The following is a 10,272-nucleotide window of genomic DNA, read 5'->3' on the forward strand; positions in this document are numbered from 1 at the left end:
ATGGAGCTCTGAAATTTGCCCTTTAAGAAATGCCTCTGCTTTCACTCAAGCCCTGAAATAAATTTTCAGGGGCTCTCCCCACCCTTAAATCATGAATGTGGAAGTTCAAAGCCAGGTGCTGCCACTCAAGGGAACCGACGGCCTGGGGCTGAGACTGGGTCACCTCTCGGGTTTTAGTGTGTATTTAAAAAGTGACACATGGTTGTTTCTGTAAGGAAATTATAACTGGCCTTGGACAGAGTTATTGGATGTTGGGAATGGAGCCCCAGCGAGAACTGCATTTCTTCCCAGTGCCTTCCAAGCTGCCCGGTCCAGGGTCTGCTATAAACAGTGAAATGTAATATTGCCTTATTTGGTCACAGAGCCAACCTTTCACTTGCAGAGGCCTCTTTGCCTTTGACTTTGTAAGAAACGATTAATTCTGCGTCCTTGTTAGCCAGGCAGTGGGAGTGTGCGTGCTGCCCAGGCTTCAGGCCCCCCATTTGGATGGAGCTCCAAGGGTCTGATGGGCTTTTAGTGCATTTTTTATGCATGCAGCGGGGGGTGCTGCCTGCGCTGGGGAAGCAAAGGACCCAGATCCCAGGACCTGGAGGATTTTGCAGAACTAGATTAGGTGTCAGAAGAGCCTTGTGGGTTTTTTTTTTTTTTTTTTTTGGTGCAATGTATAGGTAACTTACACAGATTTTTCCCCTCCCCCTCCCCCTTCCCCCTCCTCCCTTCCCCCTCCTCCTCCTCCTCCTTCTTCTTCTTCCTCCTCCTCCTCCGCCTTCTTCCTTATCATCTTCTTCCTCTTCTTCCTCTTCCTCTTCTCCTTTTGAGACAGGGTCTTCCTCTCTCCCAGCCTGGAGTGCAGTGGGGCAATCATAGCTCACTGCAGCCTCAATCTGCTGAGCTCAAGGGGTCTTCCCACCTCAGCCTCCCCAGTAGCTGGGACTACAGGAGTGTGCCATGACACTTGGCTAATTTTTAAAATTCTTTATAGAGATGGGGTCTCACTATGCCACCCAGGCTGGTCTGGATCTCCTAGGCTCAAGCGATCCACCTGCCTTGGTCTTCCAAAGTGCTGGGATTACAGGCGTGAGCCACCATGCCTGGCCAGTTTACACAGATTTTATAAAGCCAAGCTGAGTGTCTCAGAGCAGAGCAGGGCTCAGGGATGGCAGTTGTCCCTGGGGTTTTGTGGTGTTTACAGAATGCACAACCTGGGCAGGGCAAGCGAGAGTAAGACCGTCAGGCTCAGGGCTTGCCACTTACCATGCACCCTGGACAGAGCTCATTACGTAGAGGAGGGGATGGTGGATTTCCATTGGAGGGGCTGTTGTGCTGAGCCCCTGGGGCTTGAACCTGGGGCCTGTTGGGAGCCAAGCAGAGGACTCTCCTTCCCCACCAGGAGCAGCTATCTGCTGAGGAGGCTGCCCAGAAGGGCCCCATGCAATTTCCCCGTGGGCCCAGCTGCCTGATCCCCTTGGTGCAGGCGCAGGAGAGTCCCTTGTGCCTCTCTGTGAGAAGTCAGCCCCATGGAAAAGCGGCCATCCCTGGTGGCCCTCTCTTTGGGGGGTGGTCTATTGCTGGGGACCCTCCTTCTCAGGTCAGAGCCATCATGGGGGCCTCTGTAGGCTCAGTTGCTGCTCCCATCCCTGGGTGTTTCCTCTAAGGGACAATCTGGGATGGACTGGACCACTGCCCCAGGGGCGGGGGACAGTGTGATTCACAGGAAGGGAAGAGGAAGTACAAAGGGGCCGTGACTCATTGGGTGGCCCAGATGGGGGAGGACATCACAAAGCATTGCACAAAGCAATGGGTGGGGTGGAGCTAGGGTCTGCATCCGCCAGCCCTGGGCTCAGCCTTCAGTCTGGCCATGTCCCTGGGTGGGGGCCACATCACCGGGTGGGGGCCACAGGCAAGTCAGCTCTCCCTTAGCCTCTGCTTCTTCATCTGTAAAGCAGGCTGGCTGGGACCTGCCTGGGAGGGCTGCAGTGAGAAATTCCGAAGATGAAACGGTATTGCAGAGAGGCCAGTGGTGCGAAATTGATGGTGGGATTAATTAATACATTAAATGAGAAAAGGCCACCTAAATTTTCCAAAATTCCCTATTATTTCACTTATAGTTCATTATAATGGCACAGGAGAGTGCAGCTTCCAGGAAGAATCCTAAGGACAGGAGCGTTCTCCTCCCCTTTCCTCTCCCACTGCCTTCTGGCTGAGGCTGGAGCCACAGCAGCCATTTGGGATCATGAAGCCGTGAAGCAGCTTTGAGCATGGAGACTTCGCAACACAGAGTGGCAAAATGTGAGAAGCCTGTGTCTGAAACCGGGTGCACCCATCCTCATCCGTGTATCCTAGGATTTTTTTTTTTTTGAGACAGAGTCTTGCTCTGTCGCCCAAGCTGGAGTGAAGTGGTGCGATCTTGGCTCACTGCAACCTCTGCCTCCTGGGTTCAAGTGATTCTCCTGTTCAGCCTACGGAGTGGCTGGGACTACAGGTGTGTGCCACCACACCCGGCTGATTTTTGTATTTTTAGTATAGACGGGGTTTCACCACATTGGCCAGGCTGATCTCGAACTCCTGATCTCAGGTGATCCACCTGCCTCGGCCTCCCAATGGGCTGGGATTACAGGCGTGAGCCACCGGGCCGGGCCTACCCTGGGATTTTTACACGGAAAATGAACAAGCTTCCTTTGCCTAGGACAGTGCATAAAAGTACTTTGGGAACTATGAGGAGCTCTGCAAAAGTGAGGTAAGGACCCCAGATCCAATTTCCAGGGTAAAGGACAAGTGAGTTTACCCTCTGCTGCTGGTTTTTCACCTTCACAGTGGGTCCAGCTTGAACTATTATTCAGCTTCCCGTCTTCGGCCCCTCCCAGCAGTAATGCCTTTGAACCCGCTGTCACCATTTGGCATCCTCGCTCTGTCCTCTCTGGCCACCCAGCCCTCCCCATGCCCCCCTGCACTGTGCTCCCTGCCCCAGGCCAATTGTCCTCCCCTGTTTTCAGCGTTTGGAGTGGGACTCTTACATAATCCTGGGATCTCAGGGGACTTCAGAGAGCATTGGTTGCAGCTCTCCCCAGCATGGGCTGTGCCACGTGACATCCCCCAGCCTCTACTGAAATGCTTTCAGGGACGTGGCGCTCACCACCTCCCGCACAGCTTGATCATCTTCGGCCAGCTCCCCATACTGTGAAGCATTTCCCACAGCTGAGCACCAACTGTATGCCTTGGGGCATCCTCCTCCACCCTATGTCTGCCCCTTGGCATCCAGGAGATCCGGTCTCCTCATTAATTCATTCTGGTAAAGCTTCCCGGAGCACCTGAGCTCTGCAGTGCTATACTAGGCAGTGGGGGGACAGGAACAGGCAAGGGCTTTGCTTCAAGGAGCTCACTTTCTAGTGAGGACCACTACGGTGTCAGTAATTATGAAAGCAATGAGCTAATTAATTGCAACGACCACAAGCACCACAAAGATGCCCACGGAGCTGTGGGTGTGTGAAATGGGGGCTATCATAAACTTGGTGGCCAGAAAGGAGTGGTAAGGGCAGGCTACGGGAACCAACCATCCCGCTCTGCCTGGGACCATCCTGGTTTTAGCCCTGAGAGTTCCACATCTCAGAGAACCCCCTTCATCCTGGAAAACCGGGTGATTGGTCACCGTAGGGCAGTCTCCAAGTGCATTCATGTCTTGTGGCCGCTGTGACAAATCACAACAAACTGGGCAGTTTAAACAGTTCTGAAGACTGGAAGCTCAAAATCAAGGTGCTGGCAGGGTGGGTTCCTTCTAGAAGCTCTGCTCCAGGCCACACTCCAGCTTCTGGGGGTAGCCGGCAATCCTTGGCTATCCAGGTTTGCAGACACGTGGGTCTGATCTGCCTCCAGCATCATGCAGCCTTCCCCGCAGGTCTCTCCAAGTCTTATTCTTTTCTGTCTCTTATAATGGCAGTCTTTTTTTTTTTTTTTTTTGAGACTGAGTCTTGCTCAGTCGCCCAGGCTAGAGTGTAATGGCGTGATCTTGGCTCACTGCAAGCTCTGCCTCCCGGGTTCCCGCCATTCTCCTGCCTCAGCCTCCCGAGTAGCTGGGACTACAGGCACCCACCACCACGCCCAGCTAATTTTTTTTCTATTTTTAGTAGAGATGGGGTTTCACCGTGTTAGCCAGGATGGTCTTGATCTCCTGACCTCATGATCCGCCCATCTTGGCCTCCCAAAGTGCTGGGATTACAGGCGTGAGCCACCGCGCCCAGCCAAGGGCAGTCATTATTGGATGTAGGGGCCACCCTAATCCCAGATGATCTCATCTCGTAGTCCTTACCTCAACGATATCTGCAAAGACCTTATTTCCAAATAAGGTGATATTCAGAGTGACAAGGAGATAGGACTTGAACGTGTCTTTTGGGAGGCCACTATTTGACTTGCTATACCAGAGAAGGAAGCTGTTGCTGCAACTGAAAGGACACAATGACTTAGCGAGGCAAACAGGCGATGGGAATTCCAGGCAGAAGAAACAGCAGGCACAAAGGCCCTGTGGCTGGAAGGAGACTGACCCATTAGAGAGCTGAAGGAAGCCTCCCAGTGTGGCTGCAGTAAGAGGGAGAGGAAGCGGGCATGGGGGCACCCACGCAGGACCCTATAGGCCACAAGGAGGAGTTTGGCATTTTTCCTGGGAGAAAAGGGAGCCCCCAGTGAATGATAAGGTGGCAGGGCCTGGTGCAGCCCTCCAGGTGCCACCCTGGGTGCTCCAGTGCCCAAGCCTTGCTCACTTCCCTAGAACACCATCTGCCAGGCCACAGTGGGCAATGGCCGGGTAAGCAGACAGAGCTACCTGCACCACCTGCTCTGGGACGGTGAAACGTGGGCTGCGGAGGCTCACACTGGAGCAGCCTCGCTGCTGGGGACGAAGCCTGCCAGGGCCTCACCTCCAGGCCAGGAGTGCCTCCTGGGGGCCTGGCTGCTGGCTCCAGCCCCTGGTGAGGCCAGCCTTGCCTCTTCCTCCTCTCTGGACTGACCCACGTGTGTCAGGGGCAGGGAGGTGAAATGCCCAGCTCCCATCCTTGCTCTGTCCCTTGTGAGCTGTGTGATTCTGGAGAGGTTATTTACTTCCTTACTCTGGTTTCCTCATCTGTGGAATAAGGTGATGCTTGGCTCCGTATTCTGGGGTATGTTGTCACGACAAAACAAGTGAAAAACCTGAGGCAGAGCTGAGACCAGGTGAGCAGTGTGGGAGAGCAGAGGGTTCCAGAGGCAGCCCCGCCCTGGCATGCAGAGCTGCCTCATCTCCACCCTGACCTGAGATGTTGCCTGAGCCATCACATGCCACTAAGCCTGTGCCCCAACATCTGTCAAATGAAGGAGGTGACCTTGTTGATGATAAAGATGCTGGACAGTGGACACTTCCTAAAGCTTCAAAGGATGCCTGGCCCTTTTACAAACCTCGATTTCTCGTTTGACATTTAAACCCACTTATACCCATTTAGCTGGTAAGAAAACTGACACCTGAAGAAATTAAGCAACTGACCAAAATCACCTCTTGGTGAAGGGGTGGCACTAGGACCTGGATTTGGATCTTCCAGGCTGGTCTCAGTGTTGAGAGGCTGTGGGGTGCGTGAGCTTGGGGAGGCCGGAAACCCCCACCCCCACCCCAGTCCTGACATCCCTGCCTCCCTGAGGACAATGGAGCTTGCACCTGGCTGGGCTGGGCTCATTCTTGGTTGAGATGAGGTTGTTGGGTTTCCAGAAACATCTATTTAGAAACTTAAAAAAATCCTGGTCATTATGTGATTAAGTAGAGAGGCTCTCATGGTACAAACATCTGACCTGAGAGTTGCTCCTTTTCCAAAAACCCTTCCCATAACTAAGAACAGTGGATTTCATTCTGCCCATTAAACTTGAACCCTGCTTATCATTTTCCTACGCATTATGTGGTTATTTTGAATTGTCTGCAAGAATGCCTGAAGCTAGCAGGGTTTGGCAGGCGTCCCATTAGATGCTTTTGTTTGGACCTAGAGATACCATCATAGCTGTCTTACACTGAGAGACTTGAGAAAAATTGAAGTCTAGTGTTTTTCCCCTTCTAAGACCGTCCCGGGTTCTGCCTTCTGGGCTGGGATCCTGGGGGAATGCATAGGAGACCTTATTTGGGATTATTGAGTTCCTTGGATTTTATGGGCATTAAACACTCACTCTAAGCGCCATGTCGGAGCTCCGGTTTCTGCTACGGTGACGGTTCAGGAGGCTGAGCTCGGAAGGGAAAGGAGGTAGCAGCAGATCTGGTCACAGTTTGGGGCTGCAGTGTGGCCTGGGTGAGCCACATGACCTCTCTGAACTGTCTCCTTCTCTGCAAGGTGCTGGTGCTGGTCACCAGAGGTGCAGGACAAGATAAGAGGCTGTGAAAGAGAGAGAGGAAGTCTCCGGTGCTGAGCATCTTGGGAAGAGTACAGACAGCCAAGGCTTGGGGAACACTGGCCATGGGCCAGAGCTGATGCAGACACTTCGCATGCTCATTCAGTCCTGACAACAGCCCTATTGAACAGACAAGGAAACTGAGGCTTGGAGAGGTTGGGTAACTTGCTTGAGGGCACACAGCTTGGGAATACTGGAGCTAGAGCTTGAGCCTAGATGGGTGCCTGCACAGCTGGTCCTACCACCCCCCAGCCACTCTCCACCATTTGTTAGACGCAAAGTGCAGAGGCTTTGACCCGTTGCTAATAGTCTTCCCAGCAGCTCTGCGAGGGAAGCTTTTCAGATACCTTTTCTGTGGGGGGTGGGGGGGGTGGGGGGAATATAAGACGGTGCATCCACTGTGGAAGACAGATTGGTGCTTCCTCAATAAGTTAAACATAGAGTTACCTTATGACCCAGAAATTCCACTCCTAGGTGTATACCCCAAAGAATGGAAGACAGGCAGGTGTCCCGTTAGATGCCTTGTTAGACATTCAAACCAAAGCTGCTACATGAATGCTCATGGCGGCACCACTCACAGCAGGCAAAAGGTGAAAGTAACCCAAGTGTGCATTGATGGATGGATGGAGAAACAAAGTGTGGCCCATCCACACAGTCGGGTGTTATTCAGCCACAAAAAAGGAATAATGCACTGGCACAGGGCACAGCATGGATGAACCTACAAGACACTGTGCAACTCAAAGAAGCCAGTCGCAAAAGACCATCCATTGCATGACCCCATTTATATGACATGCCCAGAATAGGCAAATCCACAGAGGCAGAAGGTAGGTTTGTGTTTGTCAGAGGCAGGGGGAGGGAAATCTGAGCAGCTCTTGCAGGCTGGGGTGGGAGCCATTGGAAACAGCAGCAGCTGAAGGGCCAGGGCACCCTCTCACTGCCATGCTGGGCTGGATGAAGGAAGGAAGGGGAGCTTGGGGCTGGCCTGCTGGGAAAGAGTGGAGGGGAGTATGCGGTCACCCCTTCCTCACTGTGATCTTAGGGGCCACGCCTCCTTGGCCATCTGGTTTGGGGGAAGGAGTCCTGACTTTGGCGCCAGACCCAGGTGTGGCTTCTCCCCAGCCACTGCCAGCTGTGTGCCCCTGGGCCTGTAAGTGGGGGACTGAGAGGCCCAACACCAGGAGGAGGCTTCTGCTCCCACTGCCTGGGCTGGCAGCCTGGCTCGCATCCTGCTTTCCTCACCAACTAGCCTCGATTTCCCCATCTGTAAAATAGGGGCAATAAAGGTGCCTCCTTCCCACGGCTGCTGTGCAGCGGAGAGAAGTTTGTGAGTGTAAATGTGCCAAAAGGTGGCCAGGCATCCCTTGGTGAACGCCAGCTGTCCCTGGTCCTTCCTAGGGCCATGGTGAAAACAAAGGAGACAGTCTGGGAAGTGTCTGGGGAGGAAGAGAAAGGAGGCCATGCTGCTGGGCAGAGGCGCTTCTACATTCGGGTCTTCCCTCTGCACCCCGCTCCACCCCTGAGCCGTTCCAGGAGTCAGAGGTGGCAGATCTGGCTCCCTCCGGAGTAGACTGATTTGTCTCCTGGTGACAGCTGTGCCTGCAACCCTTGTCCGGTCCTCAGCTGTGATGCCAGCATCCAGGAATGCACCATCCCACAGCCTTCAGTCTCTTCTCAGGAAGCTCATGCATTAAGGCTGAAAGGATAAATAAATGCCGTAAGCCGTGCTCAGGCTGCCTGCCCCGCTGATGCAGGCATCTGCAAACACCAGGGTGCACGAGCCACATGCTGGTGCTGTGCAACAGCTTTGACTTCTTCCTGTTAAAAATGGGGTGCGAAGGAGGCCCTGCAGAGGACCTGGCAGCTCCCTCATTCGTCCTGGTGGGCATGGCCTAAGTGTGTCTGGGCTTCTGCAGACCCTCCCTACCACACCTCTGCCAGGGCCTCCTTCCCTGCACAGACCAGCCTGTGCCTGCCCCGTGCTCTCTCTCTTACCAAGTGCCTGCCTCTGCCCAGGAGTTATTTGGTGTGTCCTTCTATTCTTGCTTTTTTTTTTTTTTTTTTTTTTTGAGACAGAGTCTTGCTCTGTCACCCAGGCTAGAGTGCATTGGTGCAATCTTGGCTCATTGCAACTTCTGCCTCCTGGGTTCAAGCGATTCTCCTGGCTTAGCCTCCCAGGTAGCTGGGATTACACCATGTCTGGCTAATTTTTGTATTTTTAGTAGAGACAGGGCTTCACCATGTTGGCCAGGCTGGTCTCGAACTCCTGACCTCAGGTGATCCACCCGCCTTGGCCTCCCCAAGTGCTGGAATTACAGGCGTGAGCCACCGTGCCTGGCCCCCACTTTCTCTTTTCCTCCTCTCTCTGTCTCTCACCTATCTCTGCCATCTACCCCATACCAAACTTGCTGGAGATATGGGCCGGCTCTCCTCCTGGTCTTCAGGGATTTGGATAAAAGCAGATTGAAATTAAAATAAGAACCTACTAGGTCTAGAAACCTTGATGTTAAAAAAAAAAGAAAGATATTAAATTAAATCTGTGCCCCTATTTTACCCAATGGGAAGTAACTGTACTCATTAACGGAGGAGCGTATCGTTTATAGGATTTTTGACCTAGATGGGATCCAAAGGCACACGGATCTCAGGTAAGCCCATTGGCCTTGCACACAGACCAGGGGGTCCCAAGAAGTAAGGAGAAGAATGCCTCATTTCAGAGCCAGCCTTACAGGTGTGGGACCCCTGCAGTCCCAGAGAGCCCTGCCTTGGACAGGCCCTGTGCTTGGTTTCATGCTCAGCAAGCTCTTAATTACTTTGTCATTGACCTTGTGTTTTTCAGTGAGATCTGATGGAGGGTGCACGAGAGCAGAGGCTACAGGTGTGTAAAGATGTTCACCCTTCACTGCTACCCATTTGCAGACAGCGTCCCTGGTACAAATACTCATAAAGCACAGAGTCCGAGGCACCCGCAATGCCTGGATGTTCAGTGGAGCCCAAAGTGAGGACAAGGTCAGTGTGCGAAGGCTGAGTGCATGGCACCCTAACAGCCCCTCAGGCCACGTATTCTACTCAAGCCAGAATTCAGAGAAGAAGGCGAGAGAGTTCTAAGAAACACAGATGACCAAGCAGGCCATCCTGTCATTTCTTACTGCTAGTCGGCCCCTGACGCTGGAAATGGTGACCTAGAGGGGACGGGAAAGAAGTGAAATAAAAACAGCTGAGATGATTTTCTGCTGTGTTTCCACTACTCTTGCAGAATCTAAAATACATAGGTAGGCCGGGCGTAGTGGCTTGCACCTGTAATCCCAGTACTTTGGGAGGCTGAGGTGTGCGGATCACTTGAGGTCAGGAGTTCGAGACCAGCCTGGCCAACATGATGGGACCCTGTCTCTACTAAAAATACAAAATAAGTTAGCTGGGCTTGGTGGTAGGTGCTGTAGTCCCAGCTACTTGGGAGGCTGAAGAAGGAAAATTGAATCCCGGAGGTGGAGGTTACAGTGAGCCGAGATCACGCCACTGCACTCCAGCCTGGGAGACAGAGTGAGACCCTGTCTAAAAAAAAAACAAAAACCAAAAAACAAAAAAACAGGTTGGGTGTGGTGGCTCACGCCTGTAATCGCAGCACTTTGGGAGGCCGAGGTGGGCAGATCACCTGAGGTCGGGAGTTCGAGATGAGCCTGATCAACATGGAGAAACCCCATCTCTACTAAAAACACAAAATTAGCCGGGCGTGGTGGCGCATGCCAGTAATCCCAGCTACTCGGGAGGCTGAGGCAGGAGAATCGCTTGAATCCAGGAGGCAGATGTTGCGGTGAGCCGAGATCATGCCACTGCATTCCAGCCTGGGCAATAAGAGTGAAACTCGGTCTCTAAATAAATAAATAAAAA

At 52.9% G+C, this 10,272-nt stretch overlaps 1 long non-coding RNA gene across 1 annotated transcript; it reads left to right on the top strand.

The window, feature by feature from the left end:
- The first annotated feature begins 1,748 nt into the window (after positions 1-1,748).
- Positions 1,749-9,999, top strand: LOC129048571 (uncharacterized). The gene is made up of 3 exons (XR_008510996.2): positions 1,749-2,000; positions 2,109-2,737; positions 9,224-9,999. It is a non-coding gene; the product is annotated as an uncharacterized LOC129048571 (long non-coding RNA).
- Positions 10,000-10,272: the final 273 nt, after the last annotated feature.

Source organism: Pongo abelii, chromosome 9, assembly GCF_028885655.2.
Source record: "Pongo abelii isolate AG06213 chromosome 9, NHGRI_mPonAbe1-v2.0_pri, whole genome shotgun sequence".
Lineage (NCBI taxonomy): Eukaryota > Metazoa > Chordata > Mammalia > Primates > Hominidae > Pongo > Pongo abelii.